The 20,331-nt window shown below is 36.3% G+C and overlaps 1 long non-coding RNA gene across 1 annotated transcript in view; it reads left to right on the top strand.

Annotated features, from left to right (window-relative positions):
- The first annotated feature begins 1,680 nt into the window (after positions 1-1,680).
- LOC125273360 overlaps positions 1,681-20,331 on the top strand; it is an 88,377-nt gene continuing 69,726 nt past the window's right edge. Inside the window, exons 1-3 of the long non-coding RNA XR_007186059.1 lie at positions 1,681-1,736; positions 6,266-6,353; positions 7,798-7,938. This is a non-coding gene — a long non-coding RNA (uncharacterized LOC125273360). The remainder of the gene's footprint in view (positions 1,737-6,265; positions 6,354-7,797; positions 7,939-20,331) is intronic.

The following is a 20,331-nucleotide window of genomic DNA, read 5'->3' as shown; positions in this document are numbered from 1 at the left end:
GACAGACGTTTCAAAACACAGTGTTCGTGCAGAATCAGAATAGTTCAAACACATCAAAACAGCCCACAATTATAGAAAAAGCACAAGGCTAATGCAGGCCGAAGATGGAATCGTACCGTAGATGATTCATCCAATCTTCTCATGTTTTATTAAAAGGTAACAGGGAAATGACAGAATGGAATTACGTGTTCTTTGACCCTGATCTTCATTGACAGTCGTCCATGCGGGATCATTACGCTGTTAAAGGAATGCCGAAGCCCCAGAGCCATAATGAAATCCTCATCAAGCAAATGTCACGGAGAGGCAGCCGCTGACTAATGCAATGACAGACACGCAAAAGAACAAGAGTGTGTATCGCTCGGAGGCAACGTGTGTGTGTATGTGTGTTTGTCCCCGTTTTGTCCTCATTTTTAATTTAAAAGCACACAGACTCATTCCTCTGTCAACATTCTTTGGAGAACATTCCAACATTCCAACAAGTATTGTATATCATCATTTATACAACAGTTCTGTCTGGTTCTCGAATCTGATTGGCTGATAGCCATGCGATATTTCAGTGATAACAGCACTCCTACTACCTTTTCACCGTTTGTATCACTCCGCTTTAAGTGACCGTCATGGCGGCCGATCAAATCAACCGTAATTTTTACAAATACTACTTCTTGTACCACGAACTGTAGTTTTAATAGTTTTTTAGGCGAGAATGTAGTTGTTTAGACCTGAAATATGTGACTCATATTTAATAACAGCGCCTATTTTACAATTTGTTTTGACGTTTTCGGAGATGCGAGCTCGAGTGCGTCAGCGGCCGTTCAGTGCTTCTGTAACCGCCGAGAACAGCTTCATCTCGGCCAGTGCCTCGGGGATTTGCCGCTGGCTCTTATAGTGGTTAAACATGAGACATAATTCAATTTGAGTACATAGAACGGGCAATCTTTGGTCTTATTAATCTATTATTTGTTCCAGAGCAAGTCGAATTGTGCTATATTAAATTTGATAATAATAAACGTTACGTTACATCCTTATATAGCACATTGGTTACAACTAGACGGGACATATCAGACTCTTCTCAGCTCTTCAAATACGTAAAACATTAAACTTTATAAACATATGGTTTTTTTGAGTAAAGAAAACGCTTTACAATTTTTTTTCAAACATCAGATCTTTATTTACCTTTGCATTGCACAGAGGAGATGTCCAAACTGCGTGCGCACTTTATTCAGGAGGTGAGGCAGATTAGTGAGGCTTGATTGACAGTTTGAGGATCCAATGGAGTTAGGAGGTTTTGTCACAAGCTCTTTAAAATCCTTTTCATTCGTTAAATATTTGTAAAACCCACATACAAGCGTAAATGGTGACCTAATTTTTTACTAGTGCTTTATGTTTGACTGAACTGTACAGTTGTGCTTATTTGTTGTTCTAAATATTATTGTTAATAAATATGATTTTATATGTCCATTAAGTAATATGGATTGAGTGAACGTTACATTAATACGCCATTAGATGGCGGCAACACTTTACAGGAGAATGAGTCAGTGAAGCACAAGAGACTTTTAAATTGAAAGGAACTTTTGCAAAAGGAAGTTGTTTTAGCGCTGTGGTGTAATGGATGTTACGGAAAAGGACAAATACAAAGATCGCTTTCCTCAGCGGACATTCAAACGGACTTGTATAAAGGATATAATATTATAGACATCGACTTGAAGAATGAATGTAATGCAATATACCAGACACAGGTAATAGACTCTCTCTCGCTCTTGCTCTCTCTAATACTGTACAAAATTCAATGTGTTTCAATGAAGCGACTCAACGTTCCTTCGTTGCTAGTTCTAAAGTGACGTTTTAGAGTTAGTAACGGAGGCTTGGTTCAACTGACAACTTGAGTTTTGAAACGTTCCTTCGTTACTAGTTCTGAAGTGACGTTTTAGAATTAGTAATGGAGGCTTGGTCCAACTGTCAAATTGAGATTTGAATCCGTGGCGGAGGGTTTTAAAGACACTCCGTTGTTGTTCTTATTTATTTACACACTCGTGCCGTTGAACTGTTGTATAAACGCAATATCACACTCGTAGCCGTGCGATATGGCTGTATATCAGCACGCTGTGATTACCTACGGCACGAGGCCGCTACGGACGAATCACAGCGTGCTGATATACAGCCATATCGCACGGCTACGAGTGTGATATTGCTCATATATATACAAGATCTGTGGTGTAAACCTGTACCGAACTGTACACTCTAAAAATTGTTGGGTTAAAAACAACCTAAGTTGGGTTGAAAATGGAAAAACAGTGATTGGGTTGTTTTGACCCAGCAGTTGGGTTAACTGTTTGCCAAACCTGCTGGGTAGTTTTATTTAACTCAACTATTGTTTAAAATTGTATTGCTGCCTTAAAATGAACCCAAAATAGGTTGGAAATTAACATTCATTTAATAATAAACATTTATTAATATGTTTAATGAATAACAAACAATAAACATTTATTAAATAGCTTATTATTAAATGTTCACCTTTTGATTATTATTGTTGCCTCTAGTAATTATGAGTCTAATTTTTAATTTCCAATATTCTGGGTTCATTTTAAGCCAGACATATAGTCATTTTTAAACAATAGTTGAGTTAAATAAAACTACCCAGCAGGTTTGGCAAACATTTAACCCAACCACTGGTTTAAAACAACCCAATCACTGGGTTTATCCATTTTTAACCCAACTTGGGTTGTGATTAACCCAGCATTTTTTAGAGTGTACACTGTGCAAGACTTGTGATGATTAACATCACTGAACCCCCTGATAAAATCAACCAGACAGATTCCTATAATCGATTGTGCATTGAGACACAAATCGAATCTATCTGCAAATATTGATGTTAACGTGACAAAGTAGAACAACACTCAGTGAGAACAAACCGGAATGATTGTCTCTGGAACAAACACGGCTATCTGTGTTTCAGATCGAGAATACCAATATGATCTGGAGTAGAAACCACCGTTCTGTGTTTTCATTCTTCATGAGAGAAACTCTCAGCATTTGTTTACTCGATCAGGATTTGTTTGCGAACAATTATCAGCTTACATATTTGTTGCGTCTCTCTGATGGAAGAACGCAGGACTCTGTTGACATGGACAACGTTGGACTTCAGTACTGTTGGACTTCAATGTGATGAGATGTCTGGTCTAAATTTACACACTCATTTCAATCAATGATTCACGGGTAACCTGTAATTTCATAGGTCTTATGATTCAAGTCTAAAATCTGATTGTTTGAAGATAGATGATATTCACAGACTTTTATATTAAAGTTGCATATAAATCCGTAGCTACTGTATGAACTACATAATTTGGCAGGATAGTTGTTTAGTGTGATTATTATTGTTGAATAGATTGTTTCCTCACCCTCATGTCCTTCAGACTTGTGTTAAACACACACTGTAAAAAGTAATACGCTCTATCTACTCAATAAAATTGTGGCAACAGATTACAAGCAATATTATTACCGGTAATTAAATTCAACATATAAGAATTGAGTTTGAATTAATCTAATTAATTCCTTAAAAGTCAGCCATTTAAAATCTGTAAAATTAGCAAACACCATTACAAAAACCACAAACTGACATAAAAAGCAAAGAGTCAAACTGAACAACTAAATGAAACACTGATCACCACAATGGCGACCAAACAATAAAATCAACATCTAAATCTCTGTTAATTCACGTGTTTCTCTTTCCTTCAATGTTAGAAATAAAAAATAAAGAGTTCTTAATTCATCTTTGACGTCTGTCAGTTATTCAGATATTTTTGTTTAAATTTGACTTCAATTTTACTTGTTTTAAATGGTTGACATTTAAGGAATTAATTCTAACTCAATTCTTTTTGTTGAATTTAATTAATAATATTTCTTGTAATCTGTTTCCAAAACAATGGCGTGGTAAGTTTGGATATATACCATTCAAAAGTTTGAGATCAGTATCATTTTTTTTTAATGTTTTAGAGTCTTTTTTTGCTCACCAAGGCTGCATTTATTTGAACAAAAATATAGTAAAAATGTTGAAATATTTTTACAATTTAAATAACTGTTTTCTATTTGAATATATTGTAAAATGCAATTTATTCCTGTGATCAAAGCTGAATTTTCAGCATCATTACTCCAGTCTTCAGTGTCACATGATCCTTCAGAAATCATTCTAATATGATGATTTGCTGCTCAAGAAACATTTTCTAGTTATTATCAATGTTGAAAACAGCTGTGCTGCTTCAGATTGGTGTGGAAACCAAGATGGAAACCAAGAACAGCATTTTTCAAGTTTGGTGTTACAAATCATCATTCACGTTCAGAAAACAGTAAATTGGACATTCTGCTAAACATCTCCTTTTGTGTTCCATGGTAGAAAGTGAGTCAGACAGGTTTTGAATGACATGAGGTTGAGTAAATGATCATTTTTTTCCTGACCTATCCCCATTTATTTAGCATTATTGACTGTTATCATAATGATGTTGTCGCTGTTTCATTGAAGCAGCAAACTTCAGACTTATTGCTTTAATATCATGCTCCAATCATCTTTAGTAATGTACAGTAGATAAGCTGTTAGTTGGTTCAAAAGGTGAAGTAGTTCACTCACCCTCAAGCACTGAAGTTTCTTCAGCATTCAGTGAACGGCCTCTGTGCTGATGGTCCACGCTCTCATGACAATGCTCTGGACATTTCCAGCACTAATTAACTGTGGCAACATCCACTTTGCAGTTAGATGAAAGAACACAGCAGCCAATTTACACCCTTTACACCCACAGCCAGACGCCTGCAGGAATCACATCACAGCGCAGGCATCATGCACACTAATAAGGGCACAGAAGTTTGTGGCACTTCAATTAACTCTCTACGTTTCACTGTCAATAATGGCGTTTTCAGTTCGGTCATATGGTTGAGTTTAATGTAGGACGAACGTTAAAGGAATGTTCCGGGTTCAGTACAAGTTCAATGCTTACAGCCAAATGACAGTTGGCCTGATAGTCAGCGCTCTTCTGATATTGCTTAAATATTTCATTATATTACAGTAAATGTTTTACCAGTGAGAGATTATTTTTGGGGGTTCTTAGAGTGTGAAATGAACATATTTTTTCTGTCTGCTGCCTTTGACGTCACAGCTCAGGGCTAATGAAGGGCGTGAGACACTGGCTGAATTATATAACATACTAATCTCACTATTTACTTGCATATCTGTATAGATATGGTTATGGAAGCTTGTTTCCACCATGAAATAAATATAAAAAAGGCAATTGCAAATGTTTATCTCACAATTCTGACCTTTTTTGTGCAATTGTGAGTTCATATCTCACAATTCAGACTTTTTTTCTCAGAATTGCATGAAATAAAGTCAGAATTGTGAGTTATAAAGTCAGAATTGTAAGAAATAAAATCAGAATTGTGAGTTATAAAGTCAGAATTGCAAGCAATAAAGTCATGACTATATCTCAATTCTGACTTTATAACATGCAATTGTGAGTTTATGTCTTACAATTCTGAGAAAAAAAGTCAAAATTGTGGGATAAAAAGTCTCAATTACCTTTTATTTTATTTTTTTATTTAGTAGCATAAACAAGTTTCCGTATATGGTAGATATACACAGCAAAATCACAGTTAAATCAACTCTGCTCAGAGTACATATGGTCCCTCTCTAAAGAATGTTAAAATAACACTAAAGCAGAGTTAAAGTTAATGAGATAATTAAGCAATTAATTAAGTGATGATTGAGCATTAGTGATGAACACCTGCTGCTAACAAGCAGAATCACTGAAGAAAAGAGAAACATAAGAACTGCAACTGACTTCAGTCACAGCTTTATTAATTGCTTAATTATCTCATTAACTTTAACTCTGCTTCAATGTTACTTTAACTTTATTTAGAGATGGAGCATATGTACTCTGAGCAGAGTTGATTTATGTATGTTATTTCAAATTGAGCATGTGTGTGTTCTTGCTGTCATTAGCTAATGCAATTTTTTCTGCAGATGTGATTAGTCACATGACATTTATGGTGCAGGTGATTGGTTCTGTCACTTCTGTGGTTCCATGTTACTAAAACTACAACATAAAAAAAAAAAAATCCCAGTGTTAACAAATGAAAACTCATTATAAAATGCCAATGCAACATTTAGTTTAACTTGATGTAATAAAATTATTAAAACTAATAAAAAAAGTTAATTAAATTAAAAATGTGATGTGCCTCTCATTGCGATGAATGGGAATGCTAATGGATCTCTCTCCCTTAGGAATTACTCTCATTCCATCTTTCAGTCTGTCAGATTGCGCGATAACCTTTCCAAACGGAATGGATGAGGAAGTTCGACAGTCTCTGCTGTAAGTAGTAATCTGCAATGAAAATGCATTTGGTGCATATTTGCGTCCCTGCTGCGTGTGTGTAAAGTGTATTATTTACATCATGCTGGGCTTATTTCATAGTTCATCATGTTTGCCAATGTGAGAGTTCCAGGGAAAGCGCTAGAAATAAAAATCCAACTGTCAGTCGCTTCATTCCTGGAATTCAGAAAGGGATGGTTTTACCAAAGGATTCTGGGTCTAAACGTGTCTGTTTGCCACAGCATCAGACGTGAGGAGCTGGCTTTTATGAAGACAGAACAAAAAGAGCCGGCAAACACGCTTCCCTTTTCCTGTAGACTAGAGGAAAGGAACTCAATAAAGCAGCACTGTCTGTGAACGAGCCACATTACAAAAACACATCAGTTATGTATCAGTGGGTTAAGTCATCATGAAATGCTGTTCCCAACCTATTTAACTTCAGTAATGTGACATATTTCTGGGTCAAAGAAGATATTCAATCATGTAGATGTAGTGCAGGATTTGATTTCATCCATTAGGAATTGATTGGATGGAGAAAAGTGTCTGTCTGACGAGCCCGATCACACGAAAATGCGTATCAATAGTACGAGTTTGTAATCTCGTAGAATATATACGCCAAAATGAGTTTTGCCGTGCTTATGGTACGCAGTTTTTCGCGTGCATATGATACGCACTTTATGGCGTACTATACGTACGAAACCCCCACTCCCCCACCCCCATCCTACCCAAGAGCGTATCATATACACGCCATAAAGTGCGTATCATATGCACGCGAAAAACCGCGTACCATAAGCACGTCAAAACTCATTTTGCCGTATATATTCTACGAGATTACAAACTCGTACTATTGATACGCATTCTCATGTGATCGTGTTGGTCTGACAGGTGATAAGAGGCATTATGTCAAGGCTGCATTTATTTGATCAAAAATACAGTAAAATCAGTAATATTGTGAAATATTATTATAAGTTAAAATAGCTGTTTTCTATGTAAATATAATGTAAAATGTAATTTATTCCTGTGAATTTTCAGCATCATTACTCCAGTCTTCAGCGTCACATGATCCTTCAGAAATCATTCTAATATACTGATTTGATGCTCAAGGCACATTATTATTATTATTATGAATGTTGAAAACAGCTGTGCTTCTGTGCTTCAGCTGTACTGACCCCAAACTTCTGAATTTAAAATGTTTGCAAAAGTACATTTATATTGATAAATGCACCAGTGCATTTATATGTGCATTACTTCAGATCCAAATTATGTCTTTATATTTATGCATTGTGTTGTGCGCAGGTGTGAATCACGGTGTTAATTGTGATCTAAATACCCCGTACACAAACAAGCTGTTATGATCCTCTGTGTACACACACCTGTTGTTCTTCCAGTTTACCCACAATGACCCACTCTCAATGTAATCTGCTCTCTAAATGTTTACTGACAGATTGGACTCTTGGAGATTTGTTTTGCATCAAGGCCTTCCCTGTGATATCCTCACTGCTACAGGGAATTCATACAAAGCCTGCTGGGAGCGTCACACATTGTCTGCCCATTGGCCAAGAACCTAGTGGTGCGTTAGTGATGGGTAAGTGAGAGAGATGTATGCTATGCATATTCTTTTCTGACCCCTGTACTAAACTGTTTTTACATTTGGTTTAATTTCTCTATCCAAATTTTGAATTTTTGCATGCACCATTCCTTAAAATTGGTTCCAACAACATGTTTACATGTCAAAACTACCTCAGTGACCTGTCCATCCCTCCCGAGAGCTGTATTTTTATGCAGACTGTGCCGTCACACAGACTCGGGTCAGCAGCGGAAGTTTAATTGTGAGAATGCCATAAGTCAGTTGGCGATGGACATAGTTTGATGATGGCAGAAGCAGAAAGTGTCCAGCCAGCACTCTGAAATTCAGGTTCCCATCCACAATGAACGCCCTCAAGATTTATTGTCGAATTAATGGAATTCCCTACACACCAAACCTCGGTGGGTGGAGGGATGTAAGCACATCTGTGGCTGGAAGTGCAGACGCTGCAAAATCATAAAACTAAATGTTTCATCGCCAACAGAGACACGTGTACATTTGTTCACAGTCGTGCATCAGTGAAAAATCAGAGCAACCCAGATCGATACAGCTTGGAGGTCTGCGCTGTAGCATTACATCTGATGTATAGCTCAGTGTTTTTAGTATTCAGCAAGTGTAAAGTGTGCAAATTACTGTGAGACTGTGATATACATACATACATATATATATATATATATCTTTTTTTTTTTTTTTTTCGTTTTTTTTTTTTAAATGTCTATATAAAACTATTGCTAGTTTTTAATAAGTTTTAGTTATTTTTGTACTTCAACCCTAAACAAAAATGAGAAAGGTTGCAAATAGCTGAAATAATATTTATTATTATTATTATTTCAGCTATTTGCAACCTTTCTCATATATATATATATATATATATATATATATATATATATATATATAGTGTATCGCCTGTGAAGGGCTGCCAATATTGGAATACACCACTCATTTCAGTCAGCTAACCCTCATTTTTGGAAGATGAAACTTTAAAATCTTTATACTTGGTTTAAGCCAATTAGTCAGCTGTAATTACCTTATATGAGTGAAGGAACATGGATAGAAGCCGGAACATGATGGATAGAAACCTGGATAGAAACCCTAGGCTGGAGTGGACTACTTACCCTGGCCATTTATACTGGAAAAGGTGCATTTTACCCCTGATATTAGGCAAATGCAAAAAGAACATGCTCATTCTGTGTGGTTTGAAAGGAGCAAATAGTAACATTTGCTGTAAATGTATAGCATGTTAGGTTGAGCATGTTTTGCTTTAGCAGAAGGAAGTGCTTATCTTAATCAGGAATTCCAGTCACTCAAGACGGACACCTCTTGAACAATAGCCATATCTGAGTGAGTGGAGTGGGATAATGCTGCCTCCTCGCTGGAAAATTCATGTGTTCTTAAATCAAAGTGAATTCCCCCTAATCCAGCTCATCTGCACTCAACTGCTGAGACCGTATCCATGTCCAATGCCTGGTAACAGAGTCTACACTTGTCCTTTTTTAATTAAAATAAACAGTATATAATAGCTTTTTCTGCTTTAGTGGATGCAATGGAGATACGGTTAAGTGTGGCATTGAGATGGGTGCACACATGGAAATGAGGAGATGCAGGCAGAATCAGAGAGAACATTCCAGGCCTGTGATGCTGAAGTCTCTCAATACACTTTAGTCTGAGTAAATTTCATTTCAGTATTAAGTATTATGCATATATTCTTATAGTACCTATTAATATTTTGAATTAACTTTTATTTTTATTTTAACTCATCAAAATAATTGAATGTAATATGAAATTCAACTAAGATTAATATATATATATATATATTTCTCGAAAATGACAATACCCAGAATGCATTGTTTTTACAGTATATTACCTCTTTATATTACAATGCATCATGCATATGTTGAATTAGGTAAAAAAAAGAAAAAAAAGAAGAAGTTTGTTTTAGTAATTTTGTTGTGCTTTTGTCATTTTTATTAGCTTTATTATATTTCTATTTAGCTTTAATTTTATTTTTATTTCAGTTTTAGCTTTAGTAATTTTAGTTCGTCAACTTCAACTTATTTTACTTCAGTTTCCAGTGTTCTAAGTTTGTTTTTCATCAAATATTTATAATTTATTGTATTAACAAAATAATTTTTAAATTGTTTTATTTTTTATTTTTTAGTTGACGATAACAACACTGATTTAAAATATATGTTTATTTTTATTTTTTTATTTTATGTATGGTCATATTGAGATAATTATATAATAATTATTTATTTAAGCAACATTTCTAATTTTTGGTGTTTAAGTTTCTCATCTAAAATTTATATTTTATTTTATTCAGCTTTATGGCAATTGAAAAAGACATTTTATAGTTTTAGTTTGCTGTAGCTAACAATAACAACACTGATTGGAAACTATTTTTTATTGACAACGTGATATATGGCCATATTGAGGTAAAAATTTGTGGCAAATCATTATACATTTTTATGCATCTAAGCAAGTATTTATTTACTATAATTATAACCCTCGCAGCCTCTTTTTATGTGCCAACTATTAGCTCATAGAGATGTGGCATTAGGAATGTGCATCTATATCTGTCCGTATAAAGGGACAGGGCTCAGAGAGCCTGTATGTGTGACAAAGTGTTTTGTTCACACTTACTTCCTTTTCACCCCTGGCATTTGTCAAGAGGAGTGACAGCATCGAAGACGAGAGCCTCATACATTATTGAAGAGCAGAGCCATCACAACCTCTCTTTCATTATCTGAGAGGATGCGTCCTCTCAAAGACTGGACGGGGGGAACACACAGCGGTTTCTGTTCCTATAGGGGATCATCAGCTGATGCTGCATAAATCAATATCACATGATCAAATGAATATGTTTGTATTGCATTATAGGAAGAATTTCTATAAAAGTGTAAATGGAATGTTCAGAAATGTTCTCTGGTCAAGATCAGACGTATAGAATGTTATATTATATTATATTATATTATATTATTATAACTTGATTATTTTCACAACGGTGAGAGAGAAAGAGAGAGTTCATAATACTTACTGATAATTGTTGACTTCCTTTTTTTTTTTTTTTTGTCATCCGAACCTTAAATACTGGCTATGATTTTAAGGTAATATATCAATAATTTATCAACACATTTGTAAGTTCCTGGTTTTCTGTTAGTTGTTAATGGTCACATGACATGCAGGTAAACATTTCATTATATTTAGTAAAAAATTTATATTGATTGTTTTTACTTATTTACAGCTATTTGTTTTACATTTTTATCATTTAAATAATTATTAGCTTTTCATCCACTCACGAACACTTGTTTGGGAAATCCTGCAATAAATGATATCAGGGGATGATGTCATTAATGCTGAAAAAAGGAGAATATTTTTTCCTCAGCAGTTTTGTCTTGTTTTCCAATACAAATATCTAAACATTTTTAAATCAACATACATTTACTTGACAAGCAATATTAAGTCTCTACTGGGAAAAAAAAAAGTATTCAAAAAAATATAATTTATGCTTAAGAACAAAATCTGCCAGTGGGGTCAGGAAAATAATCTTGTTTTCCCTTTGAATTAATTTTTATTTTATTGACACTACTGGCAGATTTTTGTTTGTTTGTTTGCTTGTTTTAAGAATAATTTGATTAACTTTGTTATCTCTATATTTAATTATTATTTTGTGCAGTGAAAGAGTCATTTCATGAGTCAGCAATTACACTTTTCGAGGAAATCAACCTACGAATGGCTTACTTATAGCTGAATGTATTATTTAACATTGAAGCGGTTCACCTTTAACACCAAGACCAGTTTTAGATCTTGTGCACGCTTTTATCCACCATTGATTTTTCTACTCTAAAATTCCTCACCCTTTGCTGTGAAGAACCAACAGTCGAATGTCCTCCGGGACAAACCGTACAAGATAATATTCAGCCTTTGAAAAGCCTCAACCAAAGCAGACTGGTTAAAGAGCTTTGACACAATCCTCAGTACAGTGTCTGAAAGTCATTTCCATCTTAATGACACACATCTCAGCCCTGCTTTAACATTCCTCTAACAGAGATATAACAAATAACAGAATAATTAGACGTGATTCCGTGTTGAGGACCCCATATTAGCATGATAATGAGAAAGTAATTAGTTGTACCTCCACAAGAGGGAGAGATCGGCGGGCTTAGCAAAGTCAGCTATATTGTTATATCGCTATTCCAACAATTCTGATTGAAAGAATTGTCATGTCGTAAAACTCATCGACGCCTCGGAGGAGCCTTTGTGGCCTTCCTGAAATGAAATAACGTGCTCCCGCAAGCTGGGTATTTGGACGAGTAGGAATTACAGGGTGAGGGGAGTAATTACATTTTATTGTTTCCCGTGTTCACCTCTGTTCTCCACCCGTAGTTCGTCACGCTCCTCGCCATCAGCCTCCCTCTGAGAACATCCTTTATTATGACACTTTCCTCCCCCCATACAGTAAATCTGATCCCCTTTCATTATGCAAATCAATTTCATTTTGGGTGAAATAGCAGGGAGTTGGTGAACAAAGACAGATGAAAAGGACACAGAGGGGAAAAAAAAAAAATGGAAGTAGGAATGGGGTCCTTGATGAATTTTTTCTGCTGTAAATCAAATCTGTGGTTACTTGTCTTCAGTTTTATTTTCCACATGCATTTTTGAAGACATTTTTCCTTGAAAAATTTAGCAAGGTTCTTCAAAACTCTCATTAAAGTAAAACATCCGAGTCAGAATATGAGTCTTCAGAATTATAAATATAATATATTTAGTTGGAAAAGGAACAGAACTGCAAGCCAAAAGGGTTTTGGGTTGATTTACAAGGCCCATGAGAAAGAAAAATCAATTTAACATCTCAATTGTTTCTCCTAGACGGCAGTGGAAATATGTGAGAGCAAGCAAAGTGTCTTCTGCTTCTCAGGTGTTTCTCCTGAGGAAAAGACTCCTGTAATCTCACGTCTGCTCTCAGAAGAGATGTCAATGGCTCAAACTATACTCAGGATCCTCATAAAGGTTTGGTTATAATCATTTATGTACATGCACTTACTTTTGTAGGTAATGTGAGTTAGTGCCTGATTAGGTTGAAGTGAATCTGCCACAGTAAAGGTCAAGTTCACCTCTGGTTTGAGGTCAAGTTAATAAAATCACTGATTGAAGTGGAACCAATTTTAATCAATTGCAAATGCAGTTTTAGTTAATGACAAATAAAGTACTGTCATTTTAATAGATGGACGGACGGACAGACAGATAATATATACATTACGATATACAGTATATAAAGTGTATGGAAAGTGTATTTTTATTTAAGCATTATTTAGATAAAAGTGTTCAAAAAAATTATTTATTTGCATGATAAAATTCAAAACTCGAATAGATAGATAGATAGATATTTTTGTTTAGGAATAGGAATGTTGTCCCATTCTTGTCTAATACAGGCTTCTAGTTGCTCAACGGTCTTCTTTGTCGCATCTTCCTCTTTATGATGCGCCAAATGTTTTCTATGGGTGAAAGATCTGGACTGCAGGCTGGCCATTTCAATACCCGGATCCTTCTTCTACGCAGCCATGATGTTGTAATTGATGCAGTATGTGGTCTGGCATTGTCATGTTGGAAAATGCAAGGTCTTCCCTGAAAGAGACGACGTCTGGATGGGAGCATATGTTGTTCTAGAACTTGGATATACCTTTCAGCATTGATGGTGCCTTTCCAGATGTGTAAGCTGCTCATGCCACACGCACTCATGCAACCCCATACCATCAGAGATGCAGGCTTCTGAACTGAGCGCTGATAACAACTTGGGTTGTCCTTGTCCTCTTTAGTCCGGATGACATGGCGTCCCAGTTTTCCAAAAAGAACTTCAAATTTTGATTCGTCTGACCACAGAACAGTTTTCCACTTTGCCACAGTCCATTTTAAATGAGCCTTGGCCCAGAGAAAACGCCTGCGCTTCTGGATCATGTTTAGATATGGCTTCTTTTTTGACCTGTAGAGTTTTAGCCGGCAACGGCGAATGGCACGGTGGATTGTGTTCACCGACAATGTTTTCTGGAAGTATTCCTGAGCCCATGTTGTGATTTCCATTACAGCAGCATTCCTGTATGTGATGCAGTGCCGTCTAAGGGCCCGAAGATCACGGGCATCCAGTATGGTTTTCCGGCCTTGACCCTTACGCACAGAGATTGTTCCAGATTCTCTCAAACTTTGGATTATATTATGCACTGTAGATGATGATAACTTCAAACTCTTTGCAATTTTTCTCTGAGAACCTCCTTTCTGATATTGCTCCACTATTTTTCACCACAGCATTGGGGGAATTGGTGATCCTCTGCCCATCTTGACTTCTGAGAGACACTGCCACTCTGAGAGGCTCTTTTTATACCCAATCATGTTGCCAATTGACCTAATAAGTTGCAAATTGGTCCTCCAGCTGTTACTTATATGTACATTTAACTTTTCCGGCCTCTTATTGCTACCTGTCCCAACTTTTTTGGAATGTGTAGCTCTCATGAAATCCAAAATGAGCCAATATTTGGCATGACATTTCAAAATGTCTCACTTTCAACATTTGATATGTTATCTATATTCTATTGTGAATAAAATATAAGTTTATGAGATTTGTAAATTATTGCATTCCTTTTTTATTCACAATTTGTACAGTGTCCCAACTTTTTTGGAATCGGGTTTGTAGATAGATAGATAGATAGATAGATAGATAGATAGATAGATAGATAGATAGATAGATAGATAGATAGATAGATAGATAGATAGATAGATAGATAGATAGATAGATAGATAGATAGATAGATAGATAGATAGATAGATGATTGATTGATTGATTGATTGACTAATTGATTGACTAATTGATTGATGAACCCCTGATCACCTTCCAATCGAGGAGTAAGCCGACACAATCTGGACACTGGATGAAACAAATATGAGTATTTCTTTAGTAATAATTCTCTAACATCAGCACTATGCCCTTGACCGGGTCACATTATCCTGGAGTTGCTCCTCAGGGATTGCACATGCAATCAGTCTTGTGTAAGACTCTCTGGATAAAAGTCTCTACTAAATATTTGTCACGTTGAATTCAGTCATTCAGCACAGTTATAAAGAATACAGAAATCTGCATGATGTTCCCCTTCATGCCTTTCACTGACAGAAGAATTTATTTCCAGAGGATCTGATGTCTCTCCCACTGCATTTCCCAATCAAGTTAATTGAATTGTTGCTGGATAGAGGAAGCCAAAATTATCGTGCGACTTACAGATTGATCAAAGCAAGGCTTCCTCCGAGCAGGGTCGCGACCTCTCTCCACATGCACTGCTGACTGACGCCGAGCTGTCTCAGCATGCCTGCTGATGCCAACGGCACACACACACACACACACACACACGCACACACACACACAACAGAGTCGCCACTGGCAAGGTTAGCATCCTCCCCACTCACTTGTCTTTGATTGAAAATAATGAGGATGTCACTTTGCACTGCAACATCCTAGAGAAGCAAGAGTTTTAACATGCAAACAAATATTTTTTTTAAAAATAAATAAATTAGATTTGCTTAGAGTTACAGACTGCTGCATTTTGACTGAGACATTTTCAGTTTAAAATCTTCTGAGTTTTGAGTTTCAAAAGTATTCACATTTCCATTTGCATTAAGATGCATGCATGAGCACAAGAGAGCTGCATTCACATTCAAGGCCTCAGTCAGTGTTATTTTTTATATTGTCAGCGCCGCCATAACCTGTGCTTTTCTTAAGCCTATTGTATTTTTATAAACAACCGAGTATTGCGAAGGAGGCAGAGAGGAGACTCGGTCATATACGTCAGGCCAGAAAATGCGACAGCATCATTTATCTTTCTGTTGGTACCTCAGAAGGCTTGCAAAGTTTCACCAGGGACATCTGATACTGTACAGTCTTCCTCTTCACAAAACTAAAATAATCACACGACCTTGTTTCAGTCCCAGAGAAATTGGCAGCGATTTAAGATCCCAGAGGTCAAACAGGAACGTATTCCAATGAGATCCAAACCGCAATATGTAAAACTATTTAGAGATCTGAAAAGTAGCTGAAAGTAGCAATGCTACAAATCAAACAGTGCTTTTAGATGGATCACGTCCAGTTTGGCATGGATGATGCTGATCAGGAAAAAAAATATATTAATGATATTTGATGTAATTGACATTCAACTTGAAATTGTCAGTGTCTAAAGTGTCTAAAGAGTTATCGAAGGCTCTAGCACCATTTTATGGTGTTTTTTCTCTCCGTTTGCAGCTTGACAGCTGTGGTCACTATAAATTGTTGCTGTATGTACAAGAGTTGCATCTCCTTTTGTGGTCCTCAAAAGCAGTTAAGTCTGACAGGCTTGGAGTTTCATGAGGGTGAATAAATAATAATAGAATTTTCACTTTCATGTTTACTTTGAAAGTGTTTTTCTGTAGTGTGGCAGTAGCTCGGCAAAATACTGTAGCTTTTCAGCTAACACAGAGGCAGAGTGCTGCATCACTGTCTTCTGTCATGCTGGACTGCAGCTGATAATCAAACGCTCCTTAAATGTCCACTCTCTCAAATGTAATGTTGGGAATCAAATTCATTTTAGTGATTCAACTCAGGCGCTGATGTGTATGAGTACCTGATCAGTATTCATTCATTAGGGGACAAGCACTGAAGGTGCATAGGCACCTATTGTATCTGTTGGTGTTCTTATTCTTCTTCCAGTTTGGAAGTCTATGGCAGCCCAAAGAATCACTTGGGTGAAATTTGGTACACAGATAGAGGACAGTCTGAACTGTCACCATAGCAAATTTGGAGTCTCTAACTTAATCCCTCTAGTGCCACCAGTTGTCCAAAGTTGCACTCACATTTATGCTAATAACCTTTGAACCGTAAGAGAGCTAGAAACAAAGACATTTTTTCTCTGATTCTCTGCATCTGTTTCCGTCATGAAAACCATGCTGACAAGTTGTGGAATTCAAGTCGATTTGTCAAACTGTCATGCTGCATTTCGGCGCAGCACCACCTACTGGTCTGGAGATATGAAAAATGGCCTTTTTGCTTATAACTTCAGAACAGTTTACCCAAACATCGTAAGGCCTCGTTAGATTTGTGGCAACATTTTTTGATTGATATATATATATATTTAGAATATTACTTAAGACCAATACAAAGAAAAGTATGAACACGAAAAGTATGAGCATATACAGCACTCAATGCTTAGTTGGGGCTCCTTTTGCCTGAATTACTGCAGCAATGCGGCGTGGCATGGAGTCGATCAGTCTGTGGCACTGCTCAGGTGTTATGAGAGCCCAGGTTGCTCTGATAGTGGCCTTCAGCTCTTCTGCATTGTTGGGTCTGGCATATCGCATCTTCCTCTTCACAATACCCTATAGATTTTCTATGGGGTTAAGGTCAGGCGAGTTTGCTGGCCAATTAAGAACAGGGATATCATGGTCCTTAAACCAGGTACTGGTAGCTTTGGCACTGTGTGCAGGTGCCAAGTCTTGTTGGAAAATGAAATCTGCATCTCCATAAAGTTGGTCAGCAGCAGGAAGCATGAAGTGCTCTAAAACTTCCTGGAATACGGCTGTGTTGACCTTGGACCTCAAAAAACACAGTGGAACCAACACCAGCAGTTGACATGGCACCCCAAACCATCACTGACTGTGGAAACTTTACACTGGACCTCTAGCAACGTGGATTGTGTGCCTCTCCTCTCTTCCTCCAGACTCTGGGACCCTGATTTCCAAAGGAAATGCAACATTTACTTTCATCAGAGAACATAACTTTGGACCACCCATCAGCAGTCCAGTCCTTTTTGTCTTTAGCCCAGGCGAGACGCTTCTGACGCGGTCTGTTGTTCAAGAGTGGCTTGACACAAGGAATGCGACAGCTGAAACCCATGTCTTGCGTACGTCTGTGCGTAGTGGTTCTTGAAGCACTGACTCCAGCTGCAGTCCACTCTTTGTGAATCTCCCCCTTTTGAATGGGTTTTGTTTCACAATCCTCTCCAGGGTGCGGTTATCCCTATTGCTTGTACACTTTTTTCTACCACATCTTTTCCTTCCCTTCGCCTCTTTCTTAATGTGCTTGGACACAGAGCTATGTAAACAGCCAGCCTCTTTTGCAATGACCTTTTCCATCTTGCCCTCCTTGTGCAAGGTGTCAATGGTCGTCTTTTGGACAACTGTCAAGTCAGCAGTCTTCCCCATGATTGTGTAGCCTACAGAACTAGACTGAGAGACCATTTAAAGGCCTTTGCAGGTGTTTTGAGTTAATTAGCTGATTAGAGTGTGGCACCAGGTGTCTTCAATATTGAACCTTTTCACAATATTCTAATTTTCTGAGATACTGAATTTGGTATTTTCCTTAGTTGTCAGTTATAATCATCAAAATTAAAAGAAATAAACATTTGAAATATATCAGTCTGTGTGCAATGAATGAATGCAATATACAAGTTTCACTTTTTGAATGGAATTAGTGAAATAAATCAACTTTTTGATGATATTCTAATTATATGACCAGCACCTGTGTATATATATATATATATATATATATATATACACTTGAGCAATAGCAGGAACCGGCTTTCTTAAACCTAAATGGAACGGAAAAGGACTGGAAGGACAAGGAAAGTTTTTTTTTTTGAGAAAATGGAAGAAGTCCAGGAGGTCAAACTAAATACTGATTTTTGCTTAAAGAAACCATTTTGTTCCTTTTTTTTTTTTTTTTTTTGTACATATTTCCTCAATTTAATTTTTTTATCATAATAAAGAGACTGAAAAATAAATATGGATGGTCATTAAAACTGCTAAAAGAACAAAGCTGGTGGTGGCCTAAGACTTACATCCATACCTATATATATATATATATATATATATATATATATATATATATATATATATATATATATATATATATATATATATATATATATATATATATACACACACATCTGATTTGAGGACACTGTGGTATATTTTCAGCTCATGTCAACCTTACACCTCACCTTAGACAGGTGAATCAGAGGTTAGCCAGTTACAGTTAAATATTTTACTATACTCGAACCAATATCCATCAAACACAACATTGCACAGAAGAAACATCATTCATTTATCAACTTAAATGGTGTCAGGTTTGTCCTCTGGTGCTTGACTCTTGTGAGGAGCGCATCAGGCTAATAGATCAGCTCCATTTTCAGCTAATGCCTGTGAGTCAGTACTCTCCTCAGAAGACGCCAAGCTCTGAAAAGTGATGGTTATTACATGGATGCCCATTTAAAGTGCTATTGCTGTTTTACAGCAGGTGTTCTGCAGTTTTTTCTCTCCTGTCAAGCAGTTTAGCATACTCATGAAAATGATCACAATAACATTCTTTAGCGTAGAGTTATGGGATAAATCTCGACAGCTGCAGCGGCCAGATTTCAGTCCATAAACACATCAGCCTCTCCCTGACATCATTTATTTGGACTGAACACTGCTGTTTATAAGATCTATGGATTCACTGTACATCTACATTGTATATATATATATATATATATATATATATATATATATATATATATATATATATATATATATATATATATATATATATATATATATATATATATATATGTTTCTATGCTTCTGTTTTACATTATGTAATATTTGTCAGATTACATTATCAGCATTAAAATTCAGTTTATTTCTTCTCGATTGGCGACCTATAAATAGTGCGGAATCTGAATTATTTCTTTTTCATTTTATGCCATAACCTTTTCTTTATTTTCATTTTTTATATCGCCAAAAATTTTTATTTTTATTTCAAGGTTTAAAAGTATTTAAATGAAACCTATTTTTAGTGTGTTCTCAGGCATCTTGATTGCACTATATGCATATATATTATTTTTGCTGCATAAGTGAGCTTGAAATGGAAAGATATGTGACAATTAATTATGAGTGTTTTTACATCATTAGTTTTATTAATGTCATATACAAATGAGAAAGGCAGTGATTTGCTTGCGGTCTCCTAGATGTGGGTAAACAGATCATTACACTTATGCTTTTCGAGAGAAAGTTCAAAAGGGTTCTCACTGTAACTCGGGATCACTAACAAATAGGAAGTAAACCCATGGACAGAGACAAATGCTACAGATTAATTTTGATTGGAGTGAAACCGCTAGTTGAATGGTCAACATTGACATTTGACCAGAGCAGAGTGGATTCACTATGTGAAATCAATAACCTACCATAATACAGTAATTCTGAGCGTGGGTGATTATGACAATTCAGTCCATGTCTCATTAGCCTTTGCCGAAACTCATATTAGGCGAATCCTTTCATGTGCGTTTCTTGTCATTTTTATTGCAGGTATGTCCTTGTGGTTTCAAGTACCATTCTGTATGTAGCAAAACT

This window comes from Megalobrama amblycephala, linkage group LG8 (genome assembly GCF_018812025.1).
Source record: "Megalobrama amblycephala isolate DHTTF-2021 linkage group LG8, ASM1881202v1, whole genome shotgun sequence".
Taxonomy (NCBI): domain Eukaryota; kingdom Metazoa; phylum Chordata; class Actinopteri; order Cypriniformes; family Xenocyprididae; genus Megalobrama; species Megalobrama amblycephala.
The sequence above is the reverse complement of the archived record's forward strand: the minus strand, read 5'-3'. Positions and strand labels throughout refer to the sequence as shown.